Source organism: Notothenia rossii, assembly GCF_949606895.1.
Source record: "Notothenia rossii genome assembly, chromosome: 7".
NCBI lineage: Eukaryota > Metazoa > Chordata > Actinopteri > Perciformes > Nototheniidae > Notothenia > Notothenia rossii.
Genome location: NC_136905.1, coordinates 41,921,959 through 41,947,694, shown reverse-complemented (window position 1 = coordinate 41,947,694; position 25,736 = coordinate 41,921,959). Strand labels below are relative to the sequence as shown.

Here is a 25,736-nt window from a genome sequence, read left to right as displayed (position 1 = left end):
TCAAACACCTCCGGTCGAAGATCTTGAAGAGAAATGGCTTCTGGAAAATGAACATGTTTGGAGATACGTATTCAACTATATGGCGAATGAACTGCATTTCTACAATCTGAAGAATGGAGAAACGTATGGACCCCACAGTGTTAAAGCGACGTTGACCTCAACAGATTGGGCTGTGTTAACTCTGGTGTCTTCCAGAGATCTCCACGCAACCATTGTATCGGAAGAAGTAGTGCATCAAGAAAATACTGTGAAACCAGCGGTGTACAAGATATTTGCAACAAAAAGCAAAGAAACGCAAACAAAAAGCGAGATCAGAGAAGAGTTTTCACCATTACCCCCCAATGTGGAGGAAGAAGAAGGAAATATCCCCCCGCCGCCAGAAGTGAAAAGAGTCCTGACAAGCACCGTCTGGGAAACTAAAAGCGGACCATCTGGGCGATGGTATTACCGCGCAAGCCGTTTGCTGACGCAGGGGGGAGGGGTTCTCTCTAAAACACAGTGTCCTGCCATCTCTCTCTGTTTCTGCTGATGTGTAAAATATACAAAATAACGTTTTATATACTTACTCTCTTGTTAAAAGGTGATGAAGTTTGTAGCGTAAGCCAGCCATCAGTGTTCTAGTTTTAAGGATCGAAGGATCCAATGTATTTTTAAATGGAGCAGAAATAGAACTAGTCTCCCAGTGCAAGTATCTTGAACAGAGAGTGTCATATTGGACTCGCACTTGACTTTTTAACATATCCAGAAAGTACCATGAAATTCAACTTGCAACATTTTAAACAAATTAAACCTTTTTCTGAACTGTCAATGCTGCAAAGTCATACCTCCACTGTATGATTCTATCCCACATTGAATACTGTTTTACAAACTGTTCGTTTGCTTGTGCCACACACCTGAAACCCATAGAACAGCTGTTCAAGAGAGCTATCCAGGTGTTTGACAGAAAGCCACAGTCATACCACCACTGTACCATCCTTGAAAATCACAATTTCTTGAGTTTTTGACATTTTTTATGTCTTTTAAAAGTATGTGTTTTTAAAAAAATAATATTTACATGGGCTGGCCCCCCTCCCCTTGGGGGAATTCATCCACAGAAAACACACTGGACGCAGCACTAGGTCAGAAACCAGAGGAGACTGTGAAGTCCACCACAGACGGACCACCTTTGGACAAAATGTCCTCTCCATTAAAGGCAGCTCATTGTGGAATAGCCCCCCCCCAACTGAGATATGGGATTGTCCCACTCTCAATAGTTTTAAAGGTCAACTTAAAGAACTGTTGAGCAACAAACAGACGTGTAATCACCGCTAAATAAATGCACTTTAACACAGGGGTATCTCCTCTTGCACTTTATGTAGCGCTTTTATCTTATCTTGCACTTTATATATCATAGCTGCTACATTGTACTGCCATATGGTAAATGCTTGTATGCTGCTCATGCTCTTTCTACATATCATGTATTTTATTTTTGCTGTATATATAAATGTCATGTTCTTATATGCTGTATGTGACGGGGCTACAGATGGAAATTAGCTCAAAGCTAAAATCCGGCTCATTTACACTTGTAGGCATTATTTTTGTTTTAAAGTGTTCATCAATGTGCACTACGGTAGCCCTGAAGAAAATTAAACATTAAAATATGTTATCGATGTCCCCATTCCCAGTTTGTTTTGGGAATAATTGCGATGTTTACTATGTTTTGGTAGCTCTCAACAAAACAGAATTTTTGTAAAAGACTGCGACTCTAAAAGGCAAGTTTGTGATTTTAACACTGTTTTGATGAAACAATACATTATACAATATTACGACTTTTTGCCATATTTTTAACACAATATACTTGTACCTTTTTTTGTTTTTTTTGTGGTTGTAGGGCTTCAAGATATTTTGCATGTCATGCATAAATACGGTGTCATCTTTTCCTTCAAACTGACGTGCTGCCCGTTTTACAAAACAAGTTATTTTTCTGCTTCTTCATCCTCTGAATTTTCCTCCCCCGTCCCTCTTCCTTCAGCCAGCACAACAAGAATCAAGGTGGATCTGTGAAATGAAACACCTCTTCCCAAAGCGTGACTTCCCTATTGAGAGCATGCGTCTAGGGCAGTAGGGTCTAAACTAATTGGCCAGATAAACTAACATGCAGAACGTACGGTATGTTTGAAGACTAACCATTCATCCAGTTCAAGCTGTCTTTAAGATGTGACATTGCGCTCTGACTATTTCCCGTAAAATGGTGACAAACTATTACTTATTCTTAAATTTGACCTCTTGCTGCTTGGTTGAAAATGATAGTTGAAAAATAACTTTAAAAAAAAAAGACTCAAACAGCGAGGGACATTATACTGGTGAAAAAAACTCTCAATTCTACAGATGACTCCCCCCACTCAACGCAATAAGTCCCTCCCTCCACTCAGCAAAGCATCTAAAACTAAGGACCCCACTAAGACGACAGTTTGAAAACTAGCTATGGATCTGAGAAAAACCAAGTCTCCCCCCGCGAGTTGCAGCCAGGAACAAACTCCTGGACTACCATCATCACCACCATTCTGGACACCCGAATCTTGCAGTACTACTGCTGCTTATTTTGCTCCTTGGGCCAAGACGTCTCTGTTTATGGACACAGTGAAATCAGTGTTGGTTGATATTATGGAGGGGGTGATACATCGGTACAGAGAAGAAATATGCAACGGATGCCGAGTCAGTCACCCCGGCCAGAGGCAACACGATTGTCTGAATGACATGCCCGATTTTTATTCTTCAGAAACAATTACAACGTGTTAATGAAAAGACTCTGGCTCAGCGACTTCATTACTGAGATCGACCAGACTCTTATTGATAAAGAAATTTTCACGGATGATTGGAGGATCCAAGGCGCTTCGGAGGCTTTTCTGCACAATCTCAAAAATTGTAGACGCCTCAAGGAGAGACTTGAAAAGATCCATGCCGAGTTGGATGGAGAAGAAGAAGACAAATAACCTATGGTTGGTTGAAGCCAGGGATTTTTTCTTTTTCGATACATTGAGTTTTTCTTTAAAATAAAAATGGGGAACTACTATGCAAAACGCTCGGTATATATTGATCAGAATGTAGTCAATACCCTTTTAATAAGTGTGGTGATGAGGACGATTGAAAACAGAGTGAATAGTGATCCCCGTGTAAACAGAATGGCTGAAGTTTGTAAACTAGAAGACATTTTGGATATCGTTCGTTCTGGCAGTACTTTTCCTGGTCATTGGGAAACGATTGTAAACGAAACATTTAAAGTGGTCCTGGAATCTTCATTTTCCGAAACATTCTGTAACATTACCGAAGAAATGAAACAAACATCAAAAGTGTATCATGTGCTCTCATTGTATGCTCTGTTTGTAGATGTAATGCATCTTTGTGTCAAAAACAGCATACACATGAATATTTTGACTGAAGTGAAAAAACTCCATCATGATATTTCCAGTAATCTGGGGAATTCTAAGCTGGAGACGGTCCTGGGGATGTTACAATCAGTATAACTATTGATTTTGTGTGTGAAAATGTTTAAATGAAAATAGGACATTTAAAAAAAGAAAAAAAAAAAAGTGTTTTTTACATTTTAAAAACTGTTGTCTTCATTATAGCAAGGGGAGCGTGTCTGATACATGTGTATTACAGTCCTTCACATGCACTGTTGTCTTCAGTATAACAAGGGGAGGGTAACAGTGAAGATGTATGATACATGTGTATTGAAACGTGCGTATTATACCCCCACATAAACACAGAAACATGGAAACACAGAAACACAGAAAACACTGAAACCACTGAAACATTGAAAAAACACAGAAACACTGAAACACCGACACACAGAAACACCGAAACACCGAGACACAGAACTACAGAAACACAGAAACACAGAACCACAGAGACACAGAAACACAGAAACACAGAAACATGGAAACACAGAAACACAGAGAAACACAGAAACACAGAAACACAAAAACACAAAAACACTGAAACACCGAGACACAGAACCACAGAACCACAGAAACACAGAAACACAAAAACACAGAAACACAGAAACACAGAAACACAAAATACAGACACAAAGAAAACACAGAAACACAGAAACACAAAAACACTGAAACACCGACGCACAGAAACACAGAAAACACAGAAACACAGAAACACAAAAACACTGAAACACCGACACCCAGAAACACCGAAAACACTGAAAACACAAAAAACAGGCTTGTGTGCTAGTATGGTTTTTGAATAAACACATCATTATTTTAAAAAGTCAAATAGTATCAGCCTCCCATCGACTTTTTAAAATACTGATGTGTTTATTCAAAAACCATACTAGCACACAAGCCTGTTTTTTGTGTTTTCAGTGTTTTCGGTGTTTCTGGGTGTCGGTGTTTTCTGTGTTTTCTGTGTTTTCTGTGTTTCTGTGTTTTCTGTGTTTTCTGTGTTTCTGTGGTTCTGTGTTTTCTGTGTTTCTGTGGTTCTGTGTTTCTGTGTTTTCTGTGTTTCTGTGCGTCGTTGTTTCTGTGTTTTTGTGTTTCTGTGTTTTCTTTGTGTCTGTATTTTGTGTTTCTGTGTTTCTGTGTTTTTGTGTTTCTGTGTTTCTGTGGTTCTGTGGTTCTGTGTCTCGGTCTTTCAGTGTTTTTGTGTTTTTGTGTTTCTGTGTTTCTGTATTTCTCTGTGTTTTTGTGTTTCTGTGTTTCTGTGGTTCTGTGTGTTGGTGTTTCAGTGTTTTTGTGTTTTTGTGTTTTTGTGTTTCTGTGTTTCTGTGTTTTCTGTGTTTCTGTGTTTCCATGTTTCTGTGTTTCTGTGTTTCTGTGTCTCTGTGGTTCTGTGTTTCTGTGTTTCTGTAGTTCTGTGTCTCGGTGTTTCGGTGTTTCTGTGTGTCGGTGTTTCAGTGTTTCTGTGTTTTTTCAATGTTTCAGTGGTTTCAGTGTTTTCTGTGTTTCCATGTTTCTGTGTTTCTGTGGGGGTATAATACGCACGTTTCAATACACATGTATCATACATCTTCACTGTTACCCTCCCCTTGTTATACTGAAGACAACAGTGCATGTGAAGGACTGTAATACACATGTATCAGACACGCTCCCCTTGCTATAATGAAGACAACAGTTTTTAAAATGTAAAAAACACTTCTTTTTTTTTCTTTTTTTAAATGTCCTATTTTCATTTAAACATTTTCACACACAAAATCAATAGTTATACTGATTGTAACATCCCCAGGACCGTCTCCAGCTTAGAATTCCCCAGATTACTGGAAATATCATGATGGAGTTTTTTCACTTCAGTCAAAATATTCATGTGTATGCTGTTTTTGACACAAAGATGCATTACATCTACAAACAGAGCATACAATGAGAGCACATGATACACTTTTGATGTTTGTTTCATTTCTTCGGTAATGTTACAGAATGTTTCGGAAAATGAAGATTCCAGGACCACTTTAAATGTTTCGTTTACAATCGTTTCCCAATGACCAGGAAAAGTACTGCCAGAACGAACGATATCCAAAATGTCTTCTAGTTTACAAACTTCAGCCATTCTGTTTACACGGGGATCACTATTCACTCTGTTTTCAATCGTCCTCATCACCACACTTATTAAAAGGGTATTGACTACATTCTGATCAATATATACCGAGCGTTTTGCATAGTAGTTCCCCATTTTTATTTTAAAGAAAAACTCAATGTATCGAAAAAGAAAAAATCCCTGGCTTCAACCAACCATAGGTTATTAGTCTTCTTCTTCTCCATCCAACTCGGCATGGATCTTTTCAAGTCTCTCCTTGAGGCGTCTACAATTTTTGAGATTGTGCAGAAAAGCCTCCGAAGCGCCTTGGATCCTCCAATCATCCGTGAAAATTTCTTTATCAATAAGAGTCTGGTCGATCTCAGTAATGAAGTCGCTGAGCCAGAGTCTTTTCATTAACACGTTGTAATTGTTTCTGAAGAATAAAAATCGGGCATGTCATTCAGACAATCGTGTTGCCTCTGGCCGGGGTGACTGACTCGGCATCCGTTGCATATTTCTTCTCTGTACCGATGTATCACCCCCTCCATAATATCAACCAACACTGATTTCACTGTGTCCATAAACAGAGACGTCTTGGCCCAAGGAGCAAAATAAGCAGCAGTAGTACTGCAAGATTCGGGTGTCCAGAATGGTGGTGATGATGGTAGTCCAGGAGTTTGTTCCTGGCTGCAACTCGCGGGGGGAGACTTGGTTTTTCTCAGATCCATAGCTAGTTTTCAAACTGTCGTCTTAGTGGGGTCCTTAGTTTTAGATGCTTTGCTGAGTGGAGGGAGGGACTTATTGCGTTGAGTGGGGGGAGTCATCTGTAGAATTGAGAGTTTTTTTCACCAGTATAATGTCCCTCGCTGTTTGAGTCTTTTTTTTTTAAAGTTATTTTTCAACTATCATTTTCAACCAAGCAGCAAGAGGTCAAATTTAAGAATAAGTAATAGTTTGTCACCATTTTACGGGAAATAGTCAGAGCGCAATGTCACATCTTAAAGACAGCTTGAACCAGAGTCCTGCATCGCGTCGGGTACCCGCGGGTACCCGACGGGTGACCCGCAAAAAAGGTGATTCGCGGGTGGTATTTTTTCAAACACTTTTTCCCGGGTTCGGTTCTGGGTAAAACAAAGATGATGCGGGTCGGGTCGCGGGTGTTGCATAATAAATATATTTAAATAATAATAATTTAGTTTAAATCCTCAGACCTCTCCCCCGCGGGACCGTGCATAATCATAACCTCTGCAGCGCATCAATCTGCTTCTGAGCGCGCCACATTCTGAATGGCTGAGGTGAAGCTCTCTATAGCGGAGAATACAGCATTTTTAATAACTCTTCCTCAAGAGCAAAATCCAACGTCTGGGAGGCTTTTGGTGTCCTTCTAGATGGAGAGAATAACCAACATCCCACGCTTTTTGAGAGAAATATGCAACTGCGTTTGTTAATAATTGCACGTTTTCACTGCTCATATATGCGGGTTCGGGTCGGGTTGCGGATCCTGTGCCGACGGGTCGGGTCGGGTTGCGGAACTAATTGGTAATATGTGCGGGTAGCGGGGCGGGTTCGGTATTGCACGTCGCGGGTGCGGGGCGGGAGCGGGTCTTGAAAATCAGACCCGTGCAGGACTCTGGCTTGAACTGGATGAATGGTTAGTCTTCAAACATACCGTACGTTCTGCATGTTAGTTTATCTGGCCAATTAGTTTAGACCCTACTGCCCTAGACGCATGCTCTCAATAGGGAAGTCACGCTTTGGGAAGAGGTGTTTCATTTCACAGATCCACCTTGATTCTTGTTGTGCTGGCTGAAGGAAGAGGGACGGGGGAGGAAAATTCAGAGGATGAAGAAGCAGAAAAATAACTTGTTTTGTAAAACGGGCAGCACGTCAGTTTGAAGGAAAAGATGACACCGTATTTATGCATGACATGCAAAATATCTTGAAGCCCTACAACCACAAAAAAAACAAAAAAGGTACAAGTATATTGTGTTAAAAATATGGCAAAAAGTCGTAATATTGTATAATGTATTGTTTCATCAAAACAGTGTTAAAATCACAAACTTGCCTTTTAGAGTCGCAGTCTTTTACAAAAATTCTGTTTTGTTGAGAGCTACCAAAACATAGTAAACATCGCAATTATTCCCAAAACAAACTGGGAATGGGGACATCGATAACATATTTTAATGTTTAATTTTCTTCAGGGCTACCGTAGTGCACATTGATGAACACTTTAAAACAAAAATAATGCCTACAAGTGTAAATGAGCCGGATTTTAGCTTTGAGCTAATTTCCATCTGTAGCCCCGTCACATACAGCATATAAGAACATGACATTTATATATATATATACAGCAAAAATAAAATACATGATATGCAGAAAGAGCATGAGCAGCATACAAGCATTTACCACATGGCAGTACAATGTAGCAGCTATGATATATAAAGTGCAAGATAAGATAAAAGCGCTACATAAAGTGCAAGAGGAGATACCCCTGTGTTAAAGTGCATTTATTTAGCGGTGATTACACGTCTGTTTGTTGCTCAACAGTTCTTTAAGTTGACCTTTAAAACTATTGAGAGTGGGACAATCCCATATCTCAGTTTAGGGGGGGCTATTCCACAATGAGCTGCCTTTAATGGAGAGGACATTTTGTCCAAAGGTGGTCCGTCTGTGGTGGACTTCACAGTCTCCTCTGGTTTCTGACCTAGTGCTGCGTCCAGTGTGTTTTCTGTGGATGAATTCCCCCAAGGGGAGGGGGGCCAGCCCATGTAAATATTATTTTTTTAAAAACACATACTTTTAAAAGACATAAAAAATGTCAAAAACTCAAGAAATTGTGATTTTCAAGGATGGTACAGTGGTGGTATGACTGTGGCTTTCTGTCAAACACCTGGATAGCTCTCTTGAACAGCTGTTCTATGGGTTTCAGGTGTGTGGCACAAGCAAACGACCAGTTTGTAAAACAGTATTCAATGTGGGATAGAATCATACAGTGGAGGTATGACTTTGCAGCATTGACAGTTAAGAAAAAGGTCTAATTTGTTTAAAATGTTGCAAGTTGAATTTAATGGTATTGGATACTTTCTGGATATGTTTCTTAAAAAGTCAAGTGCGAGTTCCAATATGACACTCCCTGTTCAAGATACTTGCACTGGGAGACGAGTTCTATTTCTGCTCCATTTAAAAATACATTGGATCCTTCGATTTTGATTGATCGTTTACTGAACATCTTCGTTGAGAGTTCTTTCACCAGTATAATGTCCCTCGCTGTTTGAGTCTTTTTTTTTAAAGTTATTTTTTCATCTATCATTTTCAACCAAGCAGCAAGAGGTCAAATTTCAGAATAAGTAATAGTTTGTCACGATTTTACGGGGGATAGTCAGAGCGCAATGTCACATCTTAAAGACAGCTTGAACTGGATAAATGGTTAGTCTTCAAACATACCATACGTTCTGCATGTTAGTATATCTGGCCAATTGGTTTAGACCCTACTGCCCTATATGCATGCTCTCAATAGGGAAGTCACTCTTTGGGAAGAGGTGTTTCATTTTACAGATCCACCTTGATTCTTGTTGTGCTGGCTGAAGGAAGAAGGACGGGGGAGGAAAATTCAGAGGATGAAGAAGCAGAAAAATAACTTGTTTTGTAAAACGGGCAGCACGTCAGTTTCAAGGAAAAGATGACACCGTGTTTATGCATGACATGCAAAATATCTTGAAGCCCTACAACCAAAGAGAAAAGATTGTGTTAAAAATATGGCAAAATGTCGTAATATTGTATAATGTATTGTTTAATCGAAACAGTGTTAAAATCACAAACTTGCCTTTTAGAGTCGTAGTCCTTTACAAAAATTCTGTTTTGTTAAGAGCTACCAAAAACATAGTAAACATCGCAATTATTCCCAAAACAAACTGGGAATGGAGACATCGATAACATATTTTAATGTTTAATTTTCTTCAGGGCTACCGTAGTGCACATTGATGAACACTTTAAAACAAATATAATGCTTACAAGTGTAAATGAGCCGGATTTTAGCTCTGAGCTAATTTCCATCTATAGTCCCGTCACATACAGCATATAAGAACATGACATTTATATATATACATACGGCAAAAAAAAATACATGATATCCAGAAAGAGCATGAGCAGCATATTCAAGGATGGTACAGTGGTGGTATGACTGTGGCTTTCTGTCAAACACCTGGATAGCTCTCTTGAACAGCTGTTCTATGGGTTTCAGGTGTGTGGCACAAGCAAACGAACAGTTTGTAAAACAGTATTCAATGTGGGATAGAATCATACAGTGGAGGTATGACTTTGCAGCATTGACAGTTCAGAAAAAGGTTTAATTTGTTTAAAATGTTGCAAGTTGAATTTCATGGTACTTTCTGGATATGTTAAAAAGTCAAGTGCGAGTCCAATATGACACTCTCTGTTCAAGATACTTGCACTGGGAGACTAGTTCTATTTCTGCTCCATTTAAAAATACATTGGATCCTCGATCCTTAAAACTAGAACACTGATGGCTGGCTTACGCTACAAACTTCATCACCTTTTAACAAGAGAGTAAGTATATAAAACGTTATTTTGTATATTTTACACATCAGCAGAAACAGAGAGAGATGGCAGGACACTGTGTTTTAGAGAGAACCCCTCCCCCCTGCGTCAGCAAACGGCTTGCGCGGTAATACCATCGCCCAGATGGTCCGCTTTTAGTTTCCCAGACGGTGCTTGTCAGGACTCTTTTCACTTCTGGCGGCGGGGGGATATTTCCTTCTTCTTCCTCCACATTGGGGGGTAATGGTGAAAACTCTTTTCTGATCTCGCTTTTTGTTTGCGTTTCTTTGCTTTTTGTTGCAAATATCTTGTACACCGCTGGTTTCACAGTATTTTCTTGATGCACTACTTCTTCCGATACAATGGTTGCGTGGAGATCTCTGGAAGACACCAGAGTTAACACAGCCCAATCTGTTGAGGTCAACGTCGCTTTAACACTGTGGGGTCCATACGTTTCTCCATTCTTCAGATTGTAGAAATGCAGTTCATTCGCCATATAGTTGAATACGTATCCCCAAACATGTTCATTTTCCAGAAGCCATTTCTCTTCAAGATCTTCGACCGGAGGTGTTTGAACCCGGCACAGATACTGCATCCGTTTCTTGATTGGCGCTCCGGACGGATGGCGGTAAGTTGTCACAGGCGTCTCGCTGATTAAACCCATATCGAGGCGTCTCTTGGCCATTTTTTCTTTTTGGAAAGATGACTTGATGATTGGAAATGACTGGCTTTTTATCTGCACGGGGTTCTTTTTTTTTATCTCACTCCATCCCCTCGGTCTTCTGACATCACATAATTGGGGCGGGCCCTTCTGTCACTTTTATGCATACTAATGTGATGGAAGCGGCATTTTGTTTTAATAGACTTGGGGGCGGGCCCACCTGTCACTTTTTACGCATACTAATGTGATTGAAACATTTTTTATGATACACCATAAGGCGCAACAGTGGGGGCTTTTCACACCTGTGAATACACATCAACCCCCTCCTATCGACGGATCTCACACCTACTTGGGATATCACACCTACTTGAGATCTCACACCTCAATGAAAGGGGAGGCGGGACTTAGCTCATTTGCATAATGGGGGGAGGTGTGACCTGTCACTTTTTTATGCATACTAATGAGACGAAAGCGGGATGAATCTTACTACTGATATGCTCATGTGTTTCATTGTTGGTGTATAGGCTACTGCTTGAAAATGCCTCATGAAAGGCAGCTTTTCTATCAATAAAATAATTTGTTGTACACACAGCCGGACATCTTGACAGTAGAAGCATGCTTAGCTGTATAGCTTTAAATAGATTATTATAAAAGTGCCAGTTGAGGAAGCACAAGCTATACGTTGCCTTTATATGCATCGAGCAAATGAGGAGTGACACCAGCTTTATTCTGTCTGGTTCCCTTAGCAATAACATGTTTTGGTCTCTGCTAACTTCCCCTTATGTTGGACATGGCATGTGTGGTGGTTGGGTATATGTAATGATCATGGATGTTGCCCCCCGTTTCTGGTAACTTCCCCTATGTGATTGTGATGTGCTATGTGACATGTTCTGTATTCAAGGTTCAAGGCTTTTATTAGTCATACGTACATAGCTACAGTGTAGTTATTTCGATGAAAATCTTAGTTCACAGGCTCCTCCAACAGTGCAACACAATAACACAGAAAAAATAGTGCAATTAAATACAAAAAAGAAAATAGTAAAATAGTGAAATAGTGCAATAAGAGTCTATATACAAGTGATTGGAATATGATATATTAGATAAATAATTTGTAAGTTGCAGCCAGTAATGTACATTTGGAGTGCTGGCATGCTGCATGTGTTGCTTCTGTGCTGCATGTGATCACATGTTGCTTCTGTGCCACACTTTATTGTTATGTGAACTACATTGGTGCTGATGCCTTTCTGTGCTTGTATGTCCTGCATTGAACCTGTGGTTTTACAACTGCATTTTACTGCTCTCTTTGATCCCTTCTCCTCTATCTTCTTGTCTTTCCTCCTTTGTTCTTAATTAATTAATTAATTAATGCCTGTAATGTATTCTGCTTTTAGGGCAGGGGTGGGGAACCTCCGGCCCCCGGGCAGAGAGCATTTGGTACGGCCCTCGAAGTAATTTATAAACACACGTAAAAAAGAAAAAAATTAAAGAAATCTAGACCGCAAAAAAATTAAACAAGCGAGTGCCTGTGTTTCCTGGCCAAGGTCAGGGTCCTTGAACACAACACGGGCCTAACGTGTCATCACGTGGTATATGTCTCGACGGAGAGCACCAGAATGTCGTAGTCCCCATAAGGAAACGTACACATGCCGCAGTTTTTGCGTGGTTGTGTCTTTAGTTGAAAGCCCAGTGGCGATCTGTTCATCTGTCATACTGATCATACAGTCAATAACTTTGTTGTTATTAGCATCTGGTTAGCTAGCTATGCTAACGAATATAAGAAGCTTTTTCTACAACCAGTGAGGTAAAGGCACATCTTTATGATCATTATAGTTATAAAAAAATAAGAGAATAAAGTAAACAGGTATAAAATACTATATGACAGTAAATACAAGTTGTTATTAATAAACAAGAATACAGTTTGAAAGGGGAGTGATTTGTAAAATATCCATAAAGAAAAATATATCTGCTTACAGTTCTGTTTCATATGGATGTTGAGCGATGTATCCACAGATCTCGTAATGTTGCTCTCAAAGTGCACCAGATTGATGCTTACAACTTCAACATTTAAAAAAAAATCTTCCAGGGGGAGCATGCCCCCCAGACCCCCCTGGAGGAGGTGAGGACCCCCCCCCCACACTTAAATCATGTTCACATGGATAGGAAACTAAACACATTTGCACACATCTTGTGTACAATATACTTTCTGTTTTGGTGGTCATGCCACACCGTGCACGTGCATGCATGCACGAGTCATGGTAAGACATCTGTATTAAGAGGTTGCTTTTTCTTTGCACGGCATGAAAGAAAGGCGAAATTAATGGGCTGTGATTTTAGTATTTTTAAGCAGAGGTCAATAATTTGTACGGCCCTCGGAGGATGTTGAAAAAATTGAAATGGCCCTTGAGAGGAAAAAGGTTCCCCACCCCTGTTTTAGGGTGTCTATTATCATCTGGAAACAGCTGGAAATTACCTATGTTGGCTAAAGTGCTGTTTACACGAGAACGCAAACGGTTGTATTATTGCGAGCCCTTGCTCAGCCGTAAACTCACCAAGAGTCCAGCGCCTAGCCCTCTTACAGGCTAAGTCACTGATCAAGTCCTTGAAGTCCAGCCTTCTAGCCAACTGGCTTTCAATGGACAGCATGGCAAGACTGCAAAGCATTATGGGGGGACAGCGCTGCGGAGCCTGAATATGGATCTGTTGGTCCTGGCACCAGGGGGAGGGACAACTGATTTAGTATGAATAGCTGCTAAAAATGTACCTGCATTTATTAAATTTCAGCTAAAAGAGGAGTGAAATGAAAAACCTCTTCATTTTCTGTGAAGATATTAACAGCACTTAATGTCAGCAAAACATTACAATTATTATTTACAATGGACTAAGCTTAGCTAACAGACTAATTTCCACCATGGACCACCCACCTTTTCTTTTGAAAAACTGGGTGACATATTGTCGCCCTTTAGTCCCTCTCTCATGTCTTTCTCTCCTTTGTTTTCTTTCTTGAAAGCCTGACTTTGTGAGTGGTTGAGACATGGCACACACGTAAGTACTAACATCCTTGCTCCTCACATGCTCTCAATCTTTGCCAGAAAGAGCGGTGCCGCACAGCATTTGGAGGCAGGACCAAACCATTACATGTAAATAGAGAGGGGTGTACAGAGGCTTTGGATAATTAACTTTTGGCAGAAAAAAAGTGAAATGAATCGTAAGTGTAGTGAGTACATTATCAATTTAACTTTATATTAATGTTAATTGTTGATGATTGATGAAAGGTTACTTAAAAAATTGTTCTTAATGTTCTAAAAATGTTTGGGGCCCCTGTCAGTCACGGGCCCTTAGAATCGTCCTAAGCTTTCACCCCCTTACGGCGACACTGGCTCTCAGCTTTCTCATTTGTCTGTGTTGTATTGAAGCAGTGTCCTAAATGTAAAATGACTGACCTTTTGTTTTAATGTGTAGATTGTCTTTGAGAACTGCTCACCTGTGGAGATTGCAGTGGCAAAGTGTTCCTGTGTAGCTGGAACAGCACTCTGCAACCACAATGTTGCACTGTACCCCCTGTCCTCAGCTGCACTGAAACAGAGCAGCGATGGCACAAGCCAAGAACCATGGTAAGTACAGTATGTGTTCACAACCAATCCACGGTTTAATTAGTATTTCCTTTGTGCCAAGAGCTGATTTAGTATGTTGCATCAACAACCTTTTCAATTAATTTGACAATTCTTTTGTGTAATTATTAGGGTGTGAAACCAGGCAGAGTGAGTGACATGGTGTTCATTTCCACTAAGCCAAAGCAGTTTACAGTTGCTGACGGTGTAAGGTAATATCTATTGTCCTAAGTAATTGTATGTAGCCTGCTACAACTTTGTGATTGTTGTCTGAGTGTAAAATTGTTCTTAAAGTCCTAATTATCATATAAACATGTTCAAAGGAGTACACGTTACAAGGCCGTGCGGGGGGAGCTGCCAGACCCAGATGTCCTCAAAGTCAGCGAGGCATACAAGGACTTCTCAGCAGACATCGCACCACGAAAAAAAAGCGAATGGCTCACTACTCAACTTACTCAATAGTTATCCATTGACAAAAGTTGTGGATGCTAACTAACTTATCTTGCATTGATATAACACTCTTTCAGAGGAAATGTTGGAAATGCACACATTATATATATTTTTTGCATCTACTTTCTGGATATTGTTCATCTGTTATATAAACTAGCATTACTTAAATATGCAGAGACTAATGTTTAAATGTATATTTTTCCCCCAGATATAACATCAACCTATGTTTTGTAAAAGTGTATTAAATTAATCTGTAAAATGTTATCATATTGTGGATTTATTAAATTATGTATTTTCCTGTTATTTATGTGTACGTTTGTTTTGAGGATATAATTCATTAGTACCTAAACATAGTGGTATAAATGCTTTTTATATTGAAATACACAATTGGTTTGGGGGCAAGAAATCTTTTAATCGTTGTTGCCCAGGCTTGCCGAAATGAATGGAAACTTATCTCCTGATTATAAGATAAGATAAGATAGAGCTTTATTGTCTCCCTTAGGAGAAATGTGTCTTGGGCATCGAGATAATACACATAAAACATTCAGGTCAATCAGTCATAGATAGAACAGAGATCACATATCACATGGCAAAGAAACAAACAAGAAACATACAGGTACAGCACTTTCCCTATTGCACGTATCCCTATTGCACATACATAATCAAATTGCACTTTCCCTATTGTATTCATACATAAATCAAATATTGCACCTTCCCTACTGTATTCATACACAAATCAATATTGCACTTTCCCTATTGCACCTATGCATAGTGTCCGTCAGATTGTACATATCCCTATTGTGTCCATACCTATTTACACATAATGCACTTCCCCTATTTAACCTTCTCGATTGCACAAACTACACTGTAAATATTTCACCACCCAACAGCTCCTAACACAGCATAATCACAATTGTTTCTGACTGTTCAGCAGCTTGATTGACAGCGGAACAAAGGAAAACTTATACCTGTTGAATTTACAGTTTGGTAATCTATATCTTCTGCCCGAGAGCAGCAACTCAAGCTCTCTATACAGGATGTGTTTGGGCTCGCATGTGATTTTACGGCCTTGCTTTCTCACCATCTCCTCAAATATCTCCTGAAGAGAGGATGGTGGAAGCATGCCAATTATTTTCCCAGCCCTTTTTATCAAGCTCTGGAGTTATGATTTAGATTTAACTGACAAGTTACCAAACCATGTTGTGATGCCATAACGAATAATAGACTAAATTGCTGCCCTGTAGAACATTATCATGATATATTTATCCACTCCATGAACCCTGAGCCTATGCAGAAAATGCAGGCGCTGGCTTATCTTTGAGCATACCTGATCCACCTGATGGGCCTGTACTACGAAGCTGGTTCAACCTAACCTGGATATGTTTGAGTTAGCCAGTTGGCCTAATCCAAAACATACGCGCTCTCGCTAAACGGTACTACGACGCGGGTTATCAAGTGGATCGCTCAAGCCAGCCGTGCCCTATCTAGTAGGTGCGCGTTCACATGAAAGGGGTGGTATTTGGAGCGTTCGACCAATCACAAACATGGAGAAGCGTATTGACAGCGCAGCGTCATACTTCCTGAATGAAAAGTCAACTATAATATTGGACATATATGAAGAAGTTAAACTTTAAACATCCATGACTTAAACACTGTATCCAGGATAAAAGCCACATAGTTGCACCTGCAAAGTGAATACAGCTGGTAAAAGAAAAAGTGTTTGCATGCGTACATTAACAGGTTTATGATATCACTGCCCCGTCTCACGAGTGGATCTGACTTTAATTACATTTGTCTCGTGTGTTTCGTCAACTTAATGTGTTGCTTAAAATAATACTTCTGCATACAGTATGTGACACTGTGAGTGTTGCACGGCCAGATACGGCTCAGCTAACTCAGATGAGGAAATATATGATACATTATGATGTGATATGCCGCGGACTGTACTTAATGTTAATTTGATCCGGTTACTTATGTTGTGGCAGATATTTAAGTAAGCTTTCTTAACGCTAATGTTTTAATAGTCAGATTGCTCTGAACATGGGAGAAGATATTCTATTAACGTTCACGTTCACACAATCGGTGATTTTTGCCGGCCGTCTTTCCTGCAACGGCAGCTTTTCTGTATTTCCTTCCTCCTGTAATATGACTTGATCGCTTTAAACTCTGCACACTGAGCTCTGATTGGTCAGCAGGCAGTGCTTTCACTGAGTTAAGCTCTTAGCCTGCAACCTAACCTGCTCCGGGGCAGGTTAGCCGCACAGCATAAGTTACCATGGAGATCTAGCCTGCTAAAAAGAGAACCAGCCTCGTAGGACCGGAAACCCCGAGTTTTCCCTGAAATTAGCCGGGTAAGTGAAAATCCTGCTTCGTAGTATACCCCCCTGCTCAACTCCCTCCCTGTTGATGTCCAGTATGTTATTTTTCCGGGTGTCATTTTTTACGTATTGCTGGAATCCCGGAAGTGCTGGTTCTAGCTTACAGTGATTAAAATCTCCAATAAAAAATATAGGTGCATCAGGTTTGTTCTTTAACTGCTCGTGCACGCAGTCCGCTACACGTGAGGCAGCCTTTGATGCGTTCCCATTGGGTGGGATTTAAACAGCAGAGATATAAATGTTCCCATAGTCTCTAGGTAAAATGGTCTCAGACTTAGGCATAAGAGTTCAATATCAGGAGTGCACACAGTGTCTTTTGTTGTGTAATTGCTGCACCAAGAGTCCTTTATATAAGCGCAAATGCCTCCCCTCACTTTCCCGGAGTTACTGTTCCTTTCCATATGATCGTTTGAAAAGCCTTTAACCTGAACCAATGAGTCTGGGAAGTCTTCCTGAAGCCAGGTCTCAGTGAAAATAATCATGCATGACTCACGGTATTTGTTTAAGATCCTAGTGTTGAGGTGTAGGTCCTCCACCTTATTTCTAAGGGAACGGACGTTGCTGAAGAGTATTGATGGTAACTTATGGTAGGCTTATTGCATCTCCGGTGGAGTCGATGTTTAATGCCGCCTCTCCTCCCTCGTTTCTGCGGCCGTTTTAGCAGTTCCTCTGGGACATAGTCCAGCAGGCCCGGTTCCGGGGCAAGTCTTCTCCGTAAGGAGAGTAGACATTCCCTGTCATAGAGCCGCAGCACCTGCTCGCTTCCCACGGCTATTCCAGCGTTGGCTTCGCTTTGTAAACAGCGAATGCTAGATGTGATTAGCATTAGCAAAAACAGCACAGCAGTCCCCTTCCCCATCGTCATCTTGCCTTATTGTTCACTTATGTGAGCTTGCCAGGCTCCAGAAAAAACAAAAAAAGCAACACAGCACACTTGACGAAAAGAAAAACTTGACAAAACAAACGTGTAATGAATGAATGACTTAGAAAACAAACAAACATTCTCTCCCAATCCCGAGTCGCGTGTAGTGCCGCGCCTCTGTTTCCAAAGTGCTTACATAACATTGTGTAACTTGCTGCTGTTAAATACTGTCAAACTATGTGCAATATGTGCTTTATGTGCAATATATACTTTATATACATATGCCATATTTAATAACTGTATAATAACGGGCTGCTAAATCCTAAGAACTGCTACAGGATTTGATTTGTTTTTTATCTGTATTTTTGAAAATTATGTAACTTTTTATTAGCATATTGTTTATTATATTATTATTGTTGGAGAACCACCCAATTGAGTGGTGGTGGAAGGTTCACTTCTGCTCCGCGCCGTCCCTTGATGACTGATGAACTGGTTTACAAAAGAAGAAAACTCAAAGCACCAGAATAATGGTTAAACAGTAATCTGTTTTAATGGCAAAATACAACAATACAAAATCACGAGGTAACCCGGAATACCCCGGCTCTGGTTCCCCCCGCTGGGAGAACTTACTACCTTGGCAGCAGGAGGAAGAACAGAACGAACCAAAGACTTCACAGAGACATATTGTAGTTCCCGTGGGAGGAGTTATGCAGAGACTCCCTGAAGGAGATCACTGATTGGCAGACACAAACAGACAGACACACTCTAAGGCAGGGGTGCCCACACTTTTTTGGCTGGTGAGCTACTTTTGAAATGACCAGCTAACCGAGGTCTACCAACCAAAAATAAAAACCCAAATTGCAAGGGTTGCTGAATAACACGTTTTATTTTTACATGGAATAACTACAATAGGGCTGCAACAAACGACTAATTTGATTATCGATTAATCTATAGATTAATGAAACGATTAATCGACTATTCGGACTACTACTGTGTGCCTTGCACAATTTCTCAAACGCTCTTATTTAGCCATCAACTTTTAGATTTAGTTTGAGGTTGTTTTAGGCATGTGGAAACTAACAATGAAGACAATAAAGATGAATACTTGATTCAAAAATACATATATTATTAAATTAACTTAACAAATTGTGAACAAAATTAACATTGCTTTTTATTTGAATTAAATAAATAATATTTCACATCAAAAGAAACAACAATGTTTTAACAAATCTTATTAAATAATCTGATGACAGAACTGGAAACAGAATAGCTGAAACTTTAACAAAATAAATAACTCAGTTACCTCTAATCATTAACCCATGTTTGTATAATGTAGTTAACTCCGTGTGTTGCTGCTAGCATACATAACACCTGAGGTGGAAACGTTACTCGTGGATGGGGCTACAGAGCTACTCGAAAGACAGTCGAACCCGGTGCATTCCTCCGTCTGAATGTGGTGCACTTTTGCTAAATGTTTAGACAAATTGCTCGTGTTACCGCCCTTACATGCTAAACTCTTTTGGTGACGAGCATTGTCCACCTCAAGACGGGTAACATGTAACCACACCTTGGAGCGCTTCTCTCCACCATCTCCTCCGTGTGTTGCTGCATGTAGCAGCTGCGTGTGTGTAAACTGCCCCGCCCCCTCACACACAGACGGGAGAGAGATCTGGTCTGGATTGGAAAGGTCGAAAATACACCGACCATAGACGCATTTGTTTGTCTTTTTGCATGTTAGAAACGAGTTGGCGACACTAAGACTAAGAGATAATGTTTGTGTAGCAATAATACATGACCTTTCTCTTTCTCAACTCGCTACTCGGAGGGAAGTCGCCTTGTGAACACTCCGATAATGCCTCTCCACGTTACCTTTCTTTGGCAGAGCGACGCTTGCTTTACAAATAAGGCAAATAACCTTTGAATGTGACATCACAAACAAAGATTCTCCCTCCCATTCTGTGTGGAAGTGGTATGTCTTTAGCTTTTTGCTCGTTCCCGCACTCATTTTGTTGTTTGTCTCTCCCGGCACTTGACTGATTTTGTATCGCTTTGCATTCTGTGTTAACAGACTGGAAAGCAATAGGTCGCTTTTTCTGTCAATCAAGTCAACTCCTGAATTAAGTGGCAGGGAGGCCAAAGGAGGAGGGATCAAAACCTGTTTTGTCTATTTTAACGGAGCTGGATTTTTTTTAATTTATGAATGACTCGCGATCTACCAGCATTGCCCCCGCGGTCGACCGGTCGACCGCGGTCGACGTACTGGGCACCTCTGCTCTAAGGTGTCTGGTTACAACATGCATTCTCCCCTCCTCCCTTCTCTGCGGCCTCCTCTGTTTAACACACACAGTTTCACATTAAGATTTGGCCATTTAAGATATGTTTACAATACAGTTGCCTATAGTTGGATTATACAAATATCACATGTGAGTTACCTTAATATCAATAATAATGAAAAAAACATTACCTCTGCTCTCAAGCAGTCCTACCCCATAGCTTCTGAAATAGTTAGAACTTTACAGCGTTTAACGCACATATTTTTACCATACAGCATTCCAGATAATACAAAGGTTTCACTTCTCATATTTCCAGCTTCTTGTTACACAGACTGCTATTATTGATACAAAGTAATTAAACACACACATATATTTAAACATGTAGCCTTCCATGATACTTGACATGCTGTGTCTAATGGAGAATGTCTCCTCCCCCAGATAGTCTCCTGTCATGCAGAACTGCTCTTTCTTCATACAGAGTAATTAACACTAGAACCGCCAGAGGTCGCTTTATACCTAAAACCGCCAACGGGTCAAATGTACCCGCTATTGATTTGCAAGGTACAATGTTCTTTTATTTATCATACAGAACAGTGAGTTTTGATCGCACAGGGATGACATGTATACCAATAGAATCTGTGGACTCTCAGCTTTTCATATGATATAGTTTGTGCAGATAGCATGAAGTATAAAATATCGCTACAAGCAAGCCCGCCTTAACCTGCCATCAGGCCCTGGGGCTGATAGTTTTTGTAGGCCCCCTATTTAAACAACAAATCAAAGTCATTTATAGCCTCGGCAGGCTCTGTGATCGCACTTCTCCACTCTGCTCTACACGCGCCTGGTCCTCTCCTCCATATGAGTGACGTATCGGGCCTCCCTCATGTATTTGTCCGGTTGCCGTTGGCTCCCCTCCACGTAGCAAGTCCTCGTCGTCCCCTCCATCTCCTCCAACAGATAATGTCCCTCCTGTCTGTTTTTCCTCTCCCGCTACTCCATCATTATCAGAACCAGACGGCCTACTTGTCTCCGACGCCCCGCGGCCGGCACCGCTACCGCTCGGTACAGAACTCATCTGTCCTTCCTCCTCATTCTGGCCTACAGGTTTAAAATAACCTGTAAGCTTCGGCATTTTTTGTAACAGCTGCTTGTCTCGAAACTCCTTTTCCCTCAACAATTTCCTTTTCCGAGCGCCACTCTCAAACGTTTTCTTCACTCAATCACTCGCAATTTGAATAAGTCACATGTGAAACATATTCTCATTCTGACGTGTGTATGTTTGTGTATATTTGCGTTTGTGTGTATTGTGTTTGTTTCCCGGGGAAAACACTCACGAGAAACACCGGCTGTTGTTATGCCTGCAGTGACGTTACGTTACTCTGTTCTCCGCTTGTAATTATGCCGTTACAAACTTCAAAGTTGTATTTATCATCTAAATTTGCCGAAACAAGTTTAATATTCTGAAAGCCAAGACTTTTTTATTTTTTAAATCAGATGAAAACAAACTGTAACGGACCTTGCCGTGTTATCTATGATTACTCTACGTCTTACAATAATAATTTCAGTGGAGGGAGGGGGGCGGCGCTGTGGAACAGCAGAGTGGCGAGGGAGAGATTGTCTTCCCTTTACAAGCTTCAAAAATGTATTTATCGTGTGATTTTGGAAATGAAAGTTTCATATTCTGAAAGCCAAGACTTTGTTTATTTAACATTTCTTTTAAAAACACCCGAAATAAAAAAATAGATTTTTTTTTTTTTTTTTTTTAATTGGCTCATGATAGGCCCCCGATCTCCGTAGGCCCCTGGGCTTCAGCCCAGGTCAGCCCGTGCATTAAGGCGGCCCTGGCTACAAGTGCTGATTTAAACGCTTGGTGTTAGACTTGTGTTTTGTTTAGGTACAAATCTCTCAATCTCTCTCTATCTATCTATAACTATCTATCGATGCATCTGTAATGTTCTGTTCTATGGACATATAATTGTCCACATAAATAGACGACGCGGACTACTTCGCTCATTCCGAGTGTCCATCTTTATTCAACTGGCACGTAACCTGCACACATGCATTACGTCCTCAACGTGAGCTCAGTCATCCAAGATCTTGTATTCTTCAAGATGTTACACTATCTATAACTATATACTGTATATATATATATATATATATATATATATATATATATCTCTATCTATCTAACAATATATCTATCTATCTATCTCTATCTATCTCTCTATCTATAAGGAAAGGCAGTAGACAAAAGGCGTTGCTATAGCAACACGTCATGTTTACGCTGCATTTCTATGAGGTAAATATTACCTGCTGGCGGATATGGGTATAAATGGCAATTTATTTGGCGATTTTTTCAATCTGACTTCCTATTGACAATTTTTAACAACAGAGGGTGCTATATAACACACTTTCAGGAAAAGTCACGGACTGGGAGACTTTAATATGTTATGGAAAAAAAGTTACATACAATAAAAAAACAGCTGCGGGTAAAATTTACCCGTTGGCGGTTCTAGTGTTAAACATGTTTAAGCCAACTACTTCCATAATGTTGTAGCAATTTAGTACCCACACATGAAAGAATAAAACAGAGAGAAATCAATATAAAACACAAACACAGGTATAGTTCAGCAATAATCACATATAGCTGCTGCAATAGACACACACTTCTTCCCTAAACATCTTTATCCTGCAGTTCACTACGCGACTGTCACATGTCTTTCTTTATGAAAGCTTATACTTGTAACTGTTCAAACGTCATTGTCCCATGACGGTCATCTCTGAACTTCCTTTCACCTTGAAGTCAGCTTACTCGGAATGAATACATTTATTAATGAGAACAAAAGGACCATGGTCTCCAGGCATCTTTATGAACTTTGCAGGAAATAAACCATTAACTTAACAAGACTTTAACTGCATTATATCTGAGGAAAATCTCCCTTGGAGTTCCCCTGTTAATTGCAAAAACCATTGATGATTAACCAAGAGACTCATGGGCCTTTCCTGATATCTGGGAACTGCCACAAGACTTTCTTAAAAACATTTATCAATGGGTTATAAAACATTCTGCTATAACACGTTACTTTAATTCTTCAAAATACTTCAATCCCCCTTTTGATCTCATATCAAGAGATCAACTTACATAAGACATTTGAAACATAACTACTGTCATTCTTTGCCACTTTTTCTGTCCCCCAACATTATACAAATCCATCCGAAGCAGGGATTTGGAGCACTTTTTAGCCCCCCCCCCCCCCCCCCTCAGAGGAATACGCCAACAAGGGAAGCTGATAGGGAGGGGGAGATGCGGCCTTCCCTTCAATGGTGGAACTGATTAATCTGATCAGAGAGAATAGACTCCTCTGCTTCCTCGTGATGTCCCCCAGACTGCTGACAGCGGCTTCTGGGCCGTCTGCTGGATGGATGTCCTCAGGATCCTGCTCCTCCGGTCCACTGATGGCAGCTTCCGAGTCGACCTTCTTGACGATAGCCAGGTCCGCCCTGATGTCGTCCAAGGTCCTAGCCGGAGGATTCCCCGCCGCACACTGGCTCCAGTAGTACCAGCTGTACCCCTTTCCTCCTAGGCGGATGGCATGAGAGGTCCGCTGGGTCACTCTGTATGGGCCGGAAAACCTGGGGTTGAACCACTTGGGCCTGATGACCTTCAGCCAGACGAACTCCGCTGTGTCGGCCTCGTGCTCCTCGGGTCCCCCTTTGGCGTCAGCAACCTGTGTAGAGAAGTCTGATACCCACCCCTCAAGTGGCTGGAAATCAGGTTTTGAACTCATGACCTCTACCTCCTTTCCTACGCTCAGGGCTCCTGGGCCCGGGAACTGATAGAGCTCCTGATTGACATAAGGGCCAGAGGCAAGACGTCTAACCATTTCATGCCTGTCTCCTCACATGCTTTGCTGAGTTTCTGCTTGATGTTCTGGTTCATTCTTTCTACCTTTTCCTGAGATTTGGGGTGAAAGACAGCTCCGAAACCGTGTCTTAGTCCATAGGGACTGTTCTACTGTGCGTAGGTCATGGTTCTTGAAATGGCTGCCATTGTCTGACCTCACTTTCCAAGGAAACCCATGTAGTGGAATGTAATGCGTGACTAGGAACTTGATCACTGAGTCTGCATCTGCGTTATATCCCTGTTATAATTCAATCAATATTTAGAAACATGTCAACATTCATCCAACAGTATTTTATATACATGGAGCAGGTTAATTCTAAAACTGTCAATCAATGGTCAGATTGAACATCCGAGTTGGGGCGGCAGGTTTCTTCCAGTCCCTAAATGAAAAATTCCACACTCCCCCTTTTTACACATGAACTCATGTGTAACAAAATCCTGTATGGGAAGAAAACCTTCTGTCAACCGCCACTGCCCGTGGGAGTACAATAGCATCAAGTAGATTAGAAACGGGTCACTTGTGCGGTTTCCCTTTTTTGTGGAATTGTAGGAAACCTCCTGTTGCCCACAGAGCCCCAGAATAATGTGTTAGTCCAAAAACATGCTTGGTTAGTTATTGTTTTAGAATCATGCTGTTGAACTGATCACCTGCCGGCATTCATTCACACTCACACTGTCAGGTTGTAAGGTCAAGTTTGGTCAGGTACACCCCAGAGTCAGTCATTGACAGTGCTTTTCTCAAGTAACACTGTCAGTCAGGGTCAAAGGTCATTTGGTCTCAGTCTTTTTGGCCATGTATTGTGCTCTGCAGAGACTTTGATATTACAGCATAGGCCAGTATCCTTTGTCTACAAAAATCAGTCATATATGGAGTGCCATCATTTATTCATTCACGATTTCAACTATGATTTTCAAGACGGTTCTAACTTTTCATTGGGACAGCTGCTTCCCACATTTCCTGAAATTTGTTAGCCAAAAATGTAACTTCCTTGGTACTACTGCAGTATATTAACACCTAATCTATATTAAAATGTCTAATAGATCTATTTAAGAAACATAACTATTATCTTGAGTCAAACCATTTCTAGGATCTGTGTAGCTCTGCACTTCATAGCTCATTATACTCATTTATCTTCAATTCTGGTCTACTTAAAAAACAATGTAAAACTCTTTAGCAGTGTGTGGAACCCTGGGTGTCCGAACATGCAACAATTACTCCTTCCTTCATCAGGGATTCAAAAACAGAAGTAATTTCATCAATGGTTTGTAGTTGAATTTTAGGAATTGTCACCTATGGTAGGCACGTCTTTACCTTCTAGCATCTCTAAGTATCAGGTCAACACTAATTAAATGGATGTCCATTCGAAGGTGGAGAAGCATGTCTTTCAAACTCATAAAATGATGCCTTGCGCTCCCTGTGAAGCTGCAAGTAAGACCTAAAAACCACAGCAGGATGAGTTCAGTGACCCCACATTCCTTCCAATTATATGGCTTTTTCCAAATCAAATGTGCCGTTTCTACTTTTACTCCATTTTAAA

The 25,736-nt window shown here is 40.6% G+C and overlaps 1 long non-coding RNA gene across 1 annotated transcript; it reads left to right on the top strand.

Annotated features, from left to right (window-relative positions):
- The first annotated feature begins 14,148 nt into the window (after positions 1-14,148).
- LOC307012938 lies at positions 14,149-14,997 on the top strand. Its single transcript, XR_013800785.1, has 3 exons — positions 14,149-14,334; positions 14,464-14,543; positions 14,655-14,997. It is a non-coding gene; the product is annotated as an uncharacterized lncRNA (long non-coding RNA).
- The last annotated feature ends 10,739 nt before the right edge of the window (positions 14,998-25,736 follow it).